Raw genomic sequence first — 15,046 nt, forward strand, 5'->3', positions numbered from 1 at the left:
ACGAACTTTTGAAGTCCATGCACGTTGAAGACTGTCCTGACGAAGGTAAAGGGAAGACAGGAATGGTTCCACTGAGCCATCTGAGTCCATCAGGCTTTCCTTTGGGCGCAGGCTTTGGGGGAAAAGCTGAAAGGGGGAGGATGAAGTGGAGATGAGATGAGGAGGGTTTTGTGGAGGCTAAGATAAAATAGCCAGGCAAAGAGTGAGAAGAGACATGTTCTGGACAAGCTGCACCAGGAGCTATGTGCCAGTGGATGGCTCCATGAAGGAGCCCTGCCTCCTGGGATGCCCCTCTGTCTCAAAAGGCTCCCTGAGTGGGCCTTGCTGTTCACATCCCCTCGGACACATGAAATCTGTATATATGTTCTTGTATATATGATGTTCACACATGGAATGAAGAGTGCTTTTCTCAGCAATGATCAACTGCCTCTTAAATTGCTAACAGTTTCACTTGTATTTCTTCGGTGAGTTTAACAGCTATGTCTTTGCATTCCCTAGCATGGGAAAAGCAAAGTCTTTGCTGCAAATGCACAGATGCAGGGAACCACTGCACTGACGACAAGGATGCTGATGGTCCAATGTGATAGCCAATAGGAAAGCAGAGAAGAGAGACACAAAGAACATGTGCTGAGGACATGCTGAAAGCATTGAGTGGGCACTTGTCCAGAAGCCAGCCTTGAGGCGGTCAGGGGATATATATATTTTTTTTATCTATCTTAAATAAAGAAAATAGAATGTAAAATTGGGACAAGAGGACAATTTAGAGCCTTTTTTCCACACTCTCTCTCATATTCAGGTGTTACGGCTACTTGATGGATTTACCAGAAAGGAGAGAAGCACAGGAAAGACTGAGTGGTTTCCAGCTCTGCTTGTCCAAAAGGACACGTGGTGTGCTTGACATCCACAAAATGCCAAAACCTAGAACCTCCACAGGGCATTGCCTGTAATACACAAACCCTTAACAAAGAAATCCCAACACTCCCTGTGCACCTGTCTTTTGTCCATTTAAAGACTGGCAGCTATCAGACAGTTGTCAGTTTGTGCTTAGCAGACGCTGCAGTGCCCTGGTGGCCATGGCCAAGTGAAGGAAGGGACTCCAGGGTCCTTCCTCCACCTGGAGCCTTAGCCATGCACCACTAAATGTACAGAGGACTTAAAGCCGCAAAAGGAAATGCGCTTTCCAGCTCCAAACCAGAACTACAAGTTTGCTGATTTTAGTCTAGCTTACCACATGAAAATATCTAGAACCAGAGCCTATTTTTTTAAAGTTTTCTTTTCTTCCAATAACCCCAAACTCCAAAACTTCCCATAGATTTGCCTACATGTACGATACGTATATGCATACCTACACATACATGGTCATAACATGTGGAATACTTACTGTAAACACAACACCATCAACATGAGTTAGCGGCACTCTTGCTCTAGTGCCTCAATCATGTTGCTCCCAAATGTCTTTGAATGTTAAAACAGTGACATTTACATATGAAGAAATTAAGACTCTTGGCCTGCCTACATGCAAATACTCTAACATGAAGTGGGAAGAATGAATGACCTTACTCGCCCTCTCCACTGCTTTTCTCCTGCACTCAGGCCATGATCCAAAGCCAAGGGCAGAACCTCTCAACCGCTCCATGGAGCTGCACGTCCTGGTATCTCCCAGGCCAAGGCAGGTCTGCCCAGTGCTCTACGGGACAGTGTTCACTCAGACTCAGAGTGAGCCCTTGAGAAGTCGGGGCCCCTGTGTCCACAGAGCTATCCATCTTGTGAGGTGGGGCATTGTTTCCATGACAAAAACGACAGCTCTTGGTTATGAGATGTTGCGATAGTGTTGTGTGGGAATGCTGATAATAGTGTCATTAATCTTAGCGTCACTCAGATTTGAGTCAACTCGAGCAGGTCATCTGCTGCCCGGTGTGTGGTGGATTTCATTTCTGGGCCATCCCTGATGAGATGGGAGGCAGCACAATAGCAGATGTCACCTGAGGTGGTCCTCGGTCATAAATAACAGCTCAAGGCTGTAGGGATCTTTGTCAGGTTGCTGCTGTGCTGTGGGAGAGCCAGCCTCAGCCCTGGAGGGGAGCAGGTGGCAAGGAGGAGGGCAGGCATTGCTATGAGGGTGGAGGTAGCAGAGGTGGGTATGGAGTTCCATCCCAGAGGAGGCAAGACGAAAAGCATCTGTGTTCCCGTTCAGTCCTTGGAATTTTTCATCAATTTCTCAGCCACCTGAGTCTGTTCTGGAATTTGAGAAACTTAATAATGATGCCATGTAAAGGAATTATTGTAAATGTCAACATGCTGTTCTGGAAACAGTCCTTTACATGTTCAAAAAATACTTTCCTTTGAAGAAGAACTGCCCGTCAGGGCCTACGGGCTCCTACTGACCTGCATAGTTTTGATTCCTTAATACTTCAAGTCCACTTTTGGCAACCCACCAGGAATTCTGGGTAGGAGAGTTTTGAGTTAGATCCTTCTATACAATAAATTTTATCTGACAAGTCGAGCACTTGCTTTTATTACTGCGTCTCATTTTCCCAGGCACAAACACTTGAAGATTCAGAGGGTCTACCCTGCCTCAGCTCTCAGGAGTAGATGTGAACTTGGTAAAACATCCTTTTAACAAATCAAAATAAGACTGTGTTTCTAATTACATTTCACACAGAAAACTTGTCATTTATTCAACAAATGCTTACACATATCACCAGCAAGAATGCTGGCGAACCCAAATTTGTTTCAATTTTAGCTACAACGCTCAACTGCTTTTGGAAGAGCCTATCCAATCTTGTTTCTTCTACAGGTGTGAGTACACTTGCTGAGGAATAGGAGTGATGAGGGTGTTGTAAGCAGTTCAGCCACTTAAACAGTGTCTTTCTTGGGCCTACCACGACAGCTCAGCGGCTAAATCCTATCTTGCATGCACCAGGATCTCATATGGACACTGGTCCGTGTCCTGGATCCTCCACGACCCATGCAGCTGCCGGCTTGTGGCCTGGGAAAGCAGGAGACAGTGGCCCAAATCCTTGGGATCCTATACCCATGTGGGAGACTCAGAAATACCCCTTGCTCCTGACTCTGGCTTCAGATCAGCCTAGCCCAGGCCGTCGTGGTTACTTGTGGAGTGAGCAAGCAAGCAGAAGATCTTTCTCTTCGTCTCTCCTTCTCTCTGTAGATCTGCCTTTACAAAAAAAAAAAACAAACCAAAACAAAAACTCTAACAAAAAAAAAGAGAAAGATGCTTCCCTTTTCTGTTTGCAACCAGTATAAAACTTTTCTGTAGAGAAAAAGGAAGGTGGCAACAAAGATGAAGGGAGCGCCTGCCCCTTGAAAAAACATTACTTTAAAATGAACAGCCTGCAAATGATCTGATTTGGGCCATATCTTATTTTTTTTAAAGACTTATTTATTTGAAAACCAGAGTTGTAGATAAAAAGAAAGAATCTTCCATCCACTGACTTATGCTCCCCAGTAGTTTTCAAGGCCAAGAACGAGAACTCTCCATGGGTTTTTATAAGTGTAACAAGGACCCAAGCACTTAGGTCATCTCCTGTGCAGTGTTTTTTACAGACACATCAGTGCAGGGAGATGGATGGAAAGCGGAACAACTGAGACCTAAACAGACATCTGGGGCAGCAGGCGAACTCTCCGTTTCACAATACTGGCCACTGTGGCCATATACTTTTTGCATACTAGCACACTGCTGCCAAATTTGGATGTTAGTAGCCCCTCTTGAAAGACAAGCAAATATTAATCTATTCCTGTAAGATTTTTCAAGAATGTACATAATCTACAAGTGGGATTAATGGAGTTAAATGCTTTCAAATGCATGATTTCATCCCCTTTAATGTGTGGTTAGAGAACAGAGAAATGGCACAAGACAAAGCAAAACAAATCAATATTCAGTTGGGGCAGCCACTGCGGTGCTTGCCTTCTTAGCTGCATGGAAAGTCTTGCCACCTGGAGCAAGAAGAGAGCCACAGAACATTTCCAGTTCACATACCAGACATCCTTCTCATCTGGGCTTATCTTTTGACCTATTGGCTCTGTTGAGTCTAATTTACACTTACTAATCAAAGGAAAGTCCTTGTCGCTTCTGCCTGTGTCGATAAACCTACCCTGGCCACCTGATTAAGGCTGATCCCTTCAGGACAGCAGCACCAGGCGCAGGAGTATCCTGACGTTTCTCTTTTAATGAGGTGCTAAAAATGCAATTTAATTTTGAGCAATAATATTCCAGTGATGTCAATGGCTTCACTGCTTTGAGACGTGGGGCACGGACCGCAGATCCTGGAGATTCTCACTCCATCGGAAGGAAATGGGGTCAGTGCACAGGCATGCAGAAGGAAGGGGGCCCTTTAGGTAATGTGTAGGAATATCTGGCTTCAACAGGGGGGCTTTCTGGAAAGGGCGGAGCAGGGTTGGCAGTAGACATTTCTGGAAAGGTGAGGAGTCTCATTCAATAGACACAACATAGGTGATGTCTGCCGTGCATATGAACTCTCCTGCTATTTTAAACTAGACTCATGGAAAAGTTCAACTGACAGACCAGTTGTTAATGCATTCCATAGGTTCAAAACAGCATTTGGCAAGTTTTTCCCATATAGAATGAACAAAGTATTCATCAATGGTTTATTTTTATATACAGAAAGGTTTTAACAAAATTTTCATATTGCAGATAACTTCAAAATTTTCACTGCAGTGTTGTCCACTGCATAGATTATTTTTAAAAGATTTGCAATATTTTTGGATTCAAGATTTCTTTTATGTGTCTGTGTAATTTCTTGTGATGGCATGCAATGCTTTTTAATTTTTATTAAAACCATAAATTTTCTATTAAATGTAACACTTATTGCCAGAATAAATTTGAGCTGTCCTTTAAGAATTTTTAAATATTTATCACCAAAAAGTTACTCTATACCAAAGATGTACCACTTAATTCGTAAACAGGCCATTCAAATTTGTTTTGGCAGATTTGATCTGATGTTAAAGTCCAAGTGGATTAAAATCATCACCAATATGCCTCACCTTATCTTTTGTAACGTTATTCAAGAGTTTTGTTGTTGGTTGGTTGATTCGTTGGTTTGGTTTTTTGGGGGGGGTGGAAGGGTCTACTGATGTGTGCACAGTGAGTTAAGCTATTGCTTGCGATGCTGGCATCACATATTGGACCACTGGTTCATGCCCTAAACCCTCTGCTTCTGGTCAGCTGTCCTGCCAATGCAGCAAGTAAAGTAGCAAAGGATGCCAAGTAGTTGGAACCCTGGCAACTAGGATGGCAGACTAGGATGGAATACAGACCAACCCTAACTGGTCCTACGATTTGGAGAATCTATCAGCAGATGGAAGATCTCTATATTTCCGTCTCTGTCACTGTACCTTCCAAATAAATCCAAACCCTACCGTTGATTACCTGAGTTTGACATTTTAGGTATTGTTTATGAAGTTAAATAGGCACATCCTCATCTTTCATGGTTTTAAGTATTTTGATGAGATTATATTCTGAATATTACTGAATGTCTTCACGTTACATCTGTGAGGATTTCGGTTGATTTTAAAATCTTACTCTAGAATCTATTAAATAGCTTAGAGTTGCATGAACAGAATCCCCAATGCTTTAGCTGGTCTCATAGCCTCAAGCCAGACTGCTTCCAAACTTTTGCTGAAATTGGGCTCTACAGGCAATTTCCACTGCTCACACCAACAGAGCGCAAGCAACATGGGCTTACTTCCTTGAAGGTCATTCCTTTCCCTAGACTTCCTATAGGAGTTCTTCCTTATGGAATGTTGGGAAATGACTACAGCTGGAATCCCACCTTGGGCCAAGATACGGGGCTGGCTGTTTAGTTCGCTGATATGCCTGCTGTAGAGAAGTGGGATCATTTTCCAGTGAAGATCTCTGTCTTCCTTTAGATGATCACGTCAGGGAACTAACATATCAAAATATGAAGCGCTTGGTAAGTCTGCAGACATTCACTGCACATCCCATTTCATTTGCAACAATCACCATTCTTTAATGTTCAGATCTCTTTTTTAACATTTATTTTACTTTCATTCAAAAGGTGAAGTTCCAAGAGAAGGAGAGATACAGAGAGAGAACCTGCAATCACTGGTTCACTCCCCAAATGGCAGAAACGACTGGAGGTGAGCTGATCCGAGCCCAGAGCCAGGAGCAAGGTATCGAGGTGGGGGTGGTTACAAGGGCCAAGGACTTGAACCATCCTGCTCTCTTTTTCCAGGCTGTTAGCAGGGAGTTGGGTCCGACACGGAGAAGCTAAGACAGAAACCAGCACCTATGGGAGACACCATCACCACAGGCAGAGATTGTCTCCTATGGCATGATTTTTATTTCTACCAACGACTCCTTCCAGTCAGTATAGGCTTTTTATATCAACTATAGCAAAATTCTCACAACCCCTACCAAATATCCAATTCCAACATTACTTCCACATGCCTTTGGGTGCTTATTACTCAGTTACTCCACTTAATCATCCTGAAATCTGCAGTAATTTTCCAGAATCCTAAAGCAATGTACCAGAAAAGCAAGTGGCTTAAAATAATCATTTATTCTGTTTGGTTTCTGAAGCTGGAAGCTTAAAATCAAGATCAGTAGGGCAAAATTGTCTGAAAAGAAGAATCCCTTCTTGCCTCTGCTAGCTCTGTGGGATTTGCCTGTAACTTTTGGCATTCTTCAGCTTGTAGCATTTCCATCTCCTCTAAGAAGTGATAGAGATAGTCCAGGCTGGAGTCATTAAGAAACAGAAAAGTGATTCAAAACCAAGAAAGTCCAACTGCAGAGTCCCTATTCATGTGTCACTCCGCCTCACTCACAAGAAAACTAACAGAAGTACAGTTGACTAACAGAAGCACATATAAAACTGCAAGTTGAATAGCAGTAAATAAAAAGAGCATTATTTGAAGTATTAAGATGCTAGCTTTAGGTCTCCTCCCATTTATGCTTAGTAGCGCTCCCAACTGGAAGTTAAAATGGGTGGCCATATTTGGATGGATGTGTGTATCAGGTTATATACTCAAAGCTTTCGTGAGAAAGAACACTAGAATACAATCACTTGACTATACATGTACCAATGTATGTGTATATGAAAATATGCTAAAAAAGTTCATGGAAAATAGCCTTATATGCAAATTTATTTTGCTGCCAAAAAAAAAACTTTAAAATCTGTGTGTAATTTTCTTATAAAATACATTTTCTGTAAGTATCTATATCTTCAGGCACATAATTTTTGTAGGCTTTGGAATATTAATGTTTCTGGCAAGGTCTTGGAAGGAAATATTGAATGTTTTTTTCGCTCTATGGGTGTATTTTGTTGTAGACTTGCATATGGTAAAGTTGGCTATTTAATGAAGATATTTCCAAGCAAAGTGTGTATAGTATGGTTAGGTTTCTCCTTTACTCTTTATAACAAATTAAGAAAATGAAGACATAAACTGCAGAAGGAGCAATAGACAAAAATTGTCCCAACACCAAATGATTTGGAAAATTCTCGGTATCACAAGACAAGCTAAGACATGCTGCAGAGACCAGACCTAGCAGCAGATGCAGCATAGCCGGCAGGTGAGCGGATACCGTCAGCACTCCAGAAGTCAGACATGGAGGTGGGACTTTCCAGGATGGATCTATGAAGGACTCCTTGTTTTCTGGTGTTCGTGTCCTTGATGAGCGTGGAACACACAAGGCAACGCTATGTCAAAATCATTGTACACTTTGACTGAAGAGGACAGAGAGTTTTCAATGAAGGAAAAGGGTCAGACTTGAGGCACTCCAAAGGCGGAAGATGGGCCCATGCAGGTACTCAACTGTGAACATACGTTATTCTTAAAGAAGAAATGCTCTGGGAAGATGCAGAGTGAAACCGGAAGAAGCGGAGTTGCCTTACAACCACAGGGAGCAAAGAGCTGAAACAGAAAAAAGTCATTTCAAATCTTGAAATCCAACAGAAATTGCCCGAGCTTTGAATTTTCTTTATACGATTGCTCTTTTGGAATGGGAGCATCTGTCCTATAACTCTTCCATCACTGTATGTGAAAGGAGATAGACTTATTTTCTAGACTCATGGGCCCATAAATGGATAGTAACTTTTCCCCAAAATGAATCGCATGCAGTCTTTCTCACATCTAATTTAAAGCATTTAGAAGATAATATTTGAAATCTTATGAGTTGAAGATACCTACAATTGAGAGTTGATCTTTTTTCTGGACATCGATATATTTTAAAATGTACTCAGTGTTCCCAGGCACAGATCAGAACAAACCATCCGGAGAGACTCTGCCAGGGCAGCTGAACAGCCCAGCAAATAGCCTGAGCTCTGTGCAGATCATAAAACACCTGATCACACTTCTGCCACTGCACTCCCAGCTCCTCCAGGGTTTACAGTGAGCACCAAGAGCCTACAGAAGGCTTACATGCACTTGACATAGGAGTTAAGCGGCAAAGTCTCAGACGATACACTCAAGACTCACAAGAGGAACAGCCATATAACTCATGTAGTGAATTCTCACTAAAGACACAAGAATGAAGTAACAGAACAAGTTGCTTCCAAGAGCTCAGCAGTCGCTTGAGACACACGCATGCTTTCTACAACTTCATGAGCGCTAATGACTTTTCTTAACAATCCATTTAGGCAGCACTTATTCTTTTTATTTCTTTTTTAAAATCAATTTATTTCATTTTATTATAGATAAATACATAGACACATAGATACATAGATTCCAAAAAAGAGGGATGCAAGCCTATGTGGAGCATCAATTAGCATGAGGAAGGTCAAGAAGTGGGGGAAATGGACAAGACAACTGCCTCCAATATCATTTTTCTTCTGGCATTTAGGAAAAGTGGGAAGAGAAGAGCAGCACATCAGTATCTGGGGATGAGGAAAGTTACCCTGTGTCATCCCAGTCCACATCCATGCCAAGGTATATTGCAGACATGCCCAGCCCAGCGCATCTTCCCCGTTTCAGCTCTCATGTTCACTAGTGGGAACCACAGCCCACTAGAAGTGTCCCCTTTGTGCCCCAACAAAGCTCACTCACAGCCACACATCTTGTGCATGCCAGTGGTTGATCCAACCCAGTCTGACCTAACTCATAGCCAAACTTGGCCTTTGCCATCCGATGCTGTAGCCTGGCCTGGCCCATCCTGCCCCAAGCCCTAGCTCTAGCTGGTGAGTGCTGTAGCCTAGCTCTGCCCAGCCTGCCTCCTTCCTTGGCTTTTATGCAAACCAGTAGGTATGATAGCCTAGCCTAGTTAAGCATGGCCTGTACCTGTTCTGGCTCCCGCACATGCCAGTGTGCTATGGTTTGACCTGGCCCTGCCCAGTCAGCTGCCCTCTACAGAGCCAACTCATACACTTGCTAAGAAGTGAAGCAGCCCTGAATGGCCTGGCCAACACCCAGCCCTGACTCATGTGCTCATCAGCGGGATGACCCACCAGAGAAGTTCCCCAAGTTCTTCTACCAGGTCCATTCCCAGACCCAGATCTCACACATGCCAGGAGGTGCTAGGTCCTTACCCAGCAGTCTGCCCCCTAGTGTCAGTCTTGTATGGGCTGGTGGATGTTGCAACCCATCCCACGCCACACCCACGTCTTGGGTGAGCCTGGAGTGATACAGCCTGTACCAGCCTGGTCTGTTCCCAAACCCAGTACCAATGAGTATTGGTGAGTTCCATGGTCATGCCTAGGTTGGCCCATCACCACCCCAGCTCTTGAGCAAACTGGTTGGTATAGCAGACCTGCAGGAGTGAGCCCACAGTTCCGCACAGAATCTGCTCCCAGACCCAGTGTTCTCATGAGCTGGTTAACATAATGTCGTCTACCTCCTGCCCCAACACATATTGGCAGGTACTGCAGTTGAGCCCTGCCAGGCAGGTTCCCCAGCCACGGCTTTTTTGTGTGCCAGTAGGCAATAGTTGATGCCCACAATCTCAGCTCAGGTCTCCCACGTGGATGGATGTATAAACCAGCCAGTCTCAGCCTCCGCGTTTACCTGCAAGTGCAGTTGCCAGGCTGGTGCAAGTCCTCTAGAAGTCACTCCTCAGCTGTCCCTTTCTCCCTCAGCAGTCCTCCCTCCCACATATCTCCAGACCCATCTGCCTGAGCAATCCACAGCCCCCCATGACTGCAAACCCCAAGCCTGGTCCTCTGGTATGTGCTGTGCCAACCTGGAGCCCTGTCTGCATACCCAGTCCCACACATGCTCACATGCATATCCCCAGACGTCATCTGCCTGTGTGCTGACATCTGTTCCACCCCCTACAATCTTATAGTGATAATAAAACAGCAAATATTATGCCACACTGGTATAGTTAGTACAAGTTAGGCATTAAGCAGGCCCAGGATGCCCACCAGCTATTGGCTAATTTTCTCATAGCAGTGTAACACTTACCCAAGTACAATGAGACCTACTCCATTGCTTACAGTTGGGGGACCATTGATATCAACATGGATTAATACACTTTGGGTGTTAAAATGTGTTAAATACATTTTGTAGAGAGAAAGGGCATGAATTGGAGGAATGCATTAAGTGAGTTGAGTTGTGTCCTTTAAATATACTCACAGTCATAACAATGACTGCCCATGAAAGCAATATTATTTGAAAATGAAATATTCTACTTTAATCCAATTGAAATAAAATCATATTGAATTTGTTAACACTAATTAAAATTATACAAAAGGAAAAGAGTTTAAATCTCACTCAGTGGAATAAAGCATGAAGAAAGAAACTAAATGAAAATCTACATAGGAATTACAAAAAAGCTCATAGAAAATGCATCTTATGAAAAGGTACATAGGGACCCCAAAAACCACTCACAAAAGTGAACAATTTTGCTTCCCACAAAGCTTCTCACATACTGTGCTCCTTCTTTAAAGATGATGCAATCGTGTGAGAAGAAAAATTTTAACAAATAAAAGGAAAAAGCAAACTTCTTGACCCAATGAATGAATTATACATAGATATATAGAATCAATTGTTTCTAAATAGAAACCATAGCTGTGAAATTTTCAACCAAAATAGCATTCCCAATATCACTTACTAATAAAGCATAACCTGTGGGGATAAATCTTACAAAACTCTGGTAAAAGATACCCCACGTATGAAGACATAGAAACATCCACTAGGAAAACGCAGAACTATTCAACATCTGTTGTCATGGCCAAAATACAGGGTAAAGCCACAAGTCGAGCCATCTCCCTCTAACCACAATGTCCTGGATGGAAAAAATTAGGGATTTTGAACAGCTGGAGTATAAATAATAACGCTGAAGTCATATTTGTCAGTTTCTTGTAAAATTAAATACAATCTTACTTTTGACCCAGAAATTATAATTTTGAACATTTACCTAAAGGGATGAAAATATGTCTCCAACACGAAGACTTTCTCAATAATTTCATAATAGCTTTATTCATAACACAGAAAATTCTTTTGAGAGAGAATGGAAAAAAAGCCAGTGGTACATTCTTACAGTGAAATAATACACAACAACTTACAGAAACTGCTGAGAGCTACGATAAATAGATCTCAGAAGCATCAAAATGGCAGAGCGGAGTACATGTGTGTGAGTGTGCTTTGCTTTATAAACTTAGCTCTAATCTTAAGAGTCATAGCAGTTCTTGCCTCAGGGGAAGCTTTGGATGGCACCTAGGGCACTTGGCATGGGGTGTGAATGCTCAGTGTCTCATTTTGGGTAGTGGTTACACGAACAGGCAACTGTCAAAATCACACTGAAATCAGAGTTTACACTCTATATATCTTACCGTGGGGGGACTGAGGGGTCCATTTAGAAAGAGAATAGTACTAATAGACACATTTGTCATCGTTCTGAACCAATGCTCCCAAAGAAAACCTGAGAGAATATACAGGGAGGTTTCAAAAGTTGTGCGACATAAAATAGAAAAGGCAAGTGTATTTTATGCAAAAAAAAAAGGGGGGATCCCAAATGCCTTTTGCACAAACATGCCCTTACATCCAGCAGGAGGCAGGTGATGGTGCTGAGTGCTGTGTTCCCACCTCCTGCACCGAGGGTCTGAACTGAATCCCCGATTCCAGGCTTTGGTCCCTACAGATGAAGGCATTTGGGGTGACCCAGCAGATGGAATTACTACCCCATTTTTCTCTATCTGTCGTTCTCAATCTCTCTCCCTCTCTCTCTCTCTCTTTCTCTTCCTATAGCTCTCAAAAATAAATTTTTAAAATGACCTTACATTTTTCCTTTTCTGTGAACTTTCCAAATCCCCTCTCATTTATGTGAATCTTGAGTCACTTGCCTAAATCATTTTAATTTTCAGTTTCCAGAATTAAGCAAAACTGGCAGTGCTTAACTATGATTATTTAAAGAGCTCACTTGAAAACCTCTTCTACGTAAATTAACTCACTTTGAACTTCCTTAGCACAGCCTGTTCTGAATACTTCAGCTTCAACATTCCTTTCCAAGGTCTGTACTTGTTTTGTCCCAGAACAGCAAGCTGGACAAACTCTTATGCTTTTTCTTTAAAAACATTTACAAAGAGAAGGATCTTCCATCTGCTGGTTCACTCCCCAAATGTCCATAACAGCCACAGCTAAGTTCTGATCTGAAGCTAGGAGCCAGGAGCTTTTTCCGGGTCTCCCACTTGGGCGCAGGGTCCCAAGGCTTTGGTCATCCTCTATTGCTTTCCCAGGACACAAGCAGGGAGCTGGATGAGAAGTGGAGCTGCCAGGACACAAACTGGTGCCCATAGGGATCCCAGCACATGTAAGGTCAGGACTTCAAGCACTAGGCTACTGCACAGGGCCCACAAATGCCGATGCTTGCAAGAGTTTCCTCAAGTGATAAGCAAGTGTACTCTTTTTCTCACCCCAAATAAGCCATCCATAAGTCATAGAGATTTCCCAAAGGGCAGAGTGTTCTAATTCTGTTCTTTCCTCAACTCCTAACCTACACTTATACAACTAGCAGATGGAGATATGACTGTTACCAACCTGTCTTACACATTGATGCATACGTTTTCTTATTTTTTTTAAATAACCTCATTTTCATTTCCAGTAAGAACTAACTGAAAAGACTTCATATAGTTTAGATAACCAGGGTAAAAATACACACCTAGTCACTAAACAAATACAAAAATGTCTAACAAATTTACTTCATGTGCCCAAGTTTACTAGTTTTTGCTACTTTAAAAATATCTTTAAACTGTAGCTGTCATCTATATATTTATCAAAAGCCAAATGCAAATGATACCAACTACATTTCTCTCATTTTATTAATGCAACCGAAATGCTACCCATCTGTCATGCCAAAAAGAAATGGGGTCTGAAGTGTCAGATTTGTGCTCAAGAATGTAGACATGAAATATTTCTCTCAAATCAATGGACATTTCTGATGAAATAATGCTGACCCTGCATTATTTTCAGAGATGCTTTACGTGTCATCGTTACTGTTTTTTGTCTAAAAGAGGCAATTCTCGGAATTCATAAGTCTCAGTGACAACTGGTATGAATTACTCAATGCATAGAAGAACACAGTCTACGTATTATGTGTTTCATAATTAGACAAAATAACTGACCTCAAAGACAGACGTAAGGCTGTGTTTGAAATCTTTTTGACTTCACCTAGCCTGAGCTACGTCTTTTCTTTGGAAAGACTTGGAAGCACTCTGCTTCCATGCCATCCTTTAGCGTTCGACTTACATCACTCTATGCAAGAAATTGTTGACTTATTTGGGCCTCAGTACACCATGTTTGATCCCCCAATGAAATCACAATGGCATGATTGGAAGTTGCTGCCACCAAGCCTACATTAGGCAGTTTTCCCTGCATAAAAGTAAACAAATGTTTGGTAGAGAACAAATTAGAATTTATGCTTTTGGAGAGCAGAATATTTATATAGAAATGCCTTCCAATCTTTGTTCCCAACACTTTTTCAAATTGTTAGTTTCAGCTTTCATAAGAAAAAAAAAATCCAAGATAAAAATAAAGGTTGCTTGTTTTCCTACAAAGGCTAAGTGCCCTGGCAACTCCAGTGTAACAGCAGGAAAGGGGGAGGGAAGGCCCTGGGTGGTGCAGTGCATTGCACAAAGCTCCCTCTTGGTAAATGACTAGCAGAACATGAACAAACTCGTTACCTTCTTTGTGATGCCCACTGCCTCTTCACCGTGTCTTCCGTTATAGGTAAAGTACTATGAATGCGATGGATGGGTTTATGCTGCAGTACATTGCATGCTGTGCAACTGCCCGGCTTCTGAAGCTGTTTAACCTGTTTCCGATGGCCAGGCTGCGCTGGATAACTGAAGTCTCACACTCAATGTTCCTAAAATCACGTTCCACCTTAGTGTTTCGAAAGGCTTCCTCATGAGGTGTTCTTGAAAAGTGACGAGTAAACTGGTTAAGTCGTGTTTTCATGCATGACCCTCACCCAACTGTTTATCTGTAGAGAATAGTACTTTTAAAATTGATATCCTGGGCCAGGCGCAGTGGCCTAGTGGCTAAAATCCTTGCCTTGAATGTGCCAGGATTCCATCTGGGGACCGGTTCTGAAATCAGGCTCGTTCAGGGTGGTATGGCCATAGACAGGGACCGGTTCTAATCCCAGCAGTTCCGCTTCCTATCCAGCTCCCTGCCTGTGGCCTGGGAAAGCAGCAGAGGACGGCCCAAAGTCTTGGGACCATGCACCCATGTGGGAGACCCGGAAGAAGTTCCTGGACCCTGGCTTCGGATCGGCATAGCATCAGCCGTTGAGGTCTCTTGGAGAGTGAATCATCAGATGGAAGATCTTCCTCTCTGTCTCTCCTCCTCTCTGCATATATGACTCTGCAATAAAAACAAATAAATATTTAAAATAAGTAAATAAATTAACAAATAAATAAATAAATTTGTTTGTCTTAGTTTACATTATAAGTGTAATTCAAAAAAATCATGAGACCTATATTCTAGGAATATTACTAACCACCAACATATATAACTAAATAGTATGTATATTTTAATGGAAGATCAGGTTAGCAACTTTAGAGATGCTTTGAGGAAACTCAGATCCATGCTATTACACAACAGCAAATCTGTT

Source organism: Ochotona curzoniae, unplaced genomic scaffold (assembly GCF_017591425.1).
Source record: "Ochotona curzoniae isolate NIBS_2020 unplaced genomic scaffold, NIBS_Ocur_1.0 contig_4838, whole genome shotgun sequence".
NCBI classification, from domain to species: domain Eukaryota; kingdom Metazoa; phylum Chordata; class Mammalia; order Lagomorpha; family Ochotonidae; genus Ochotona; species Ochotona curzoniae.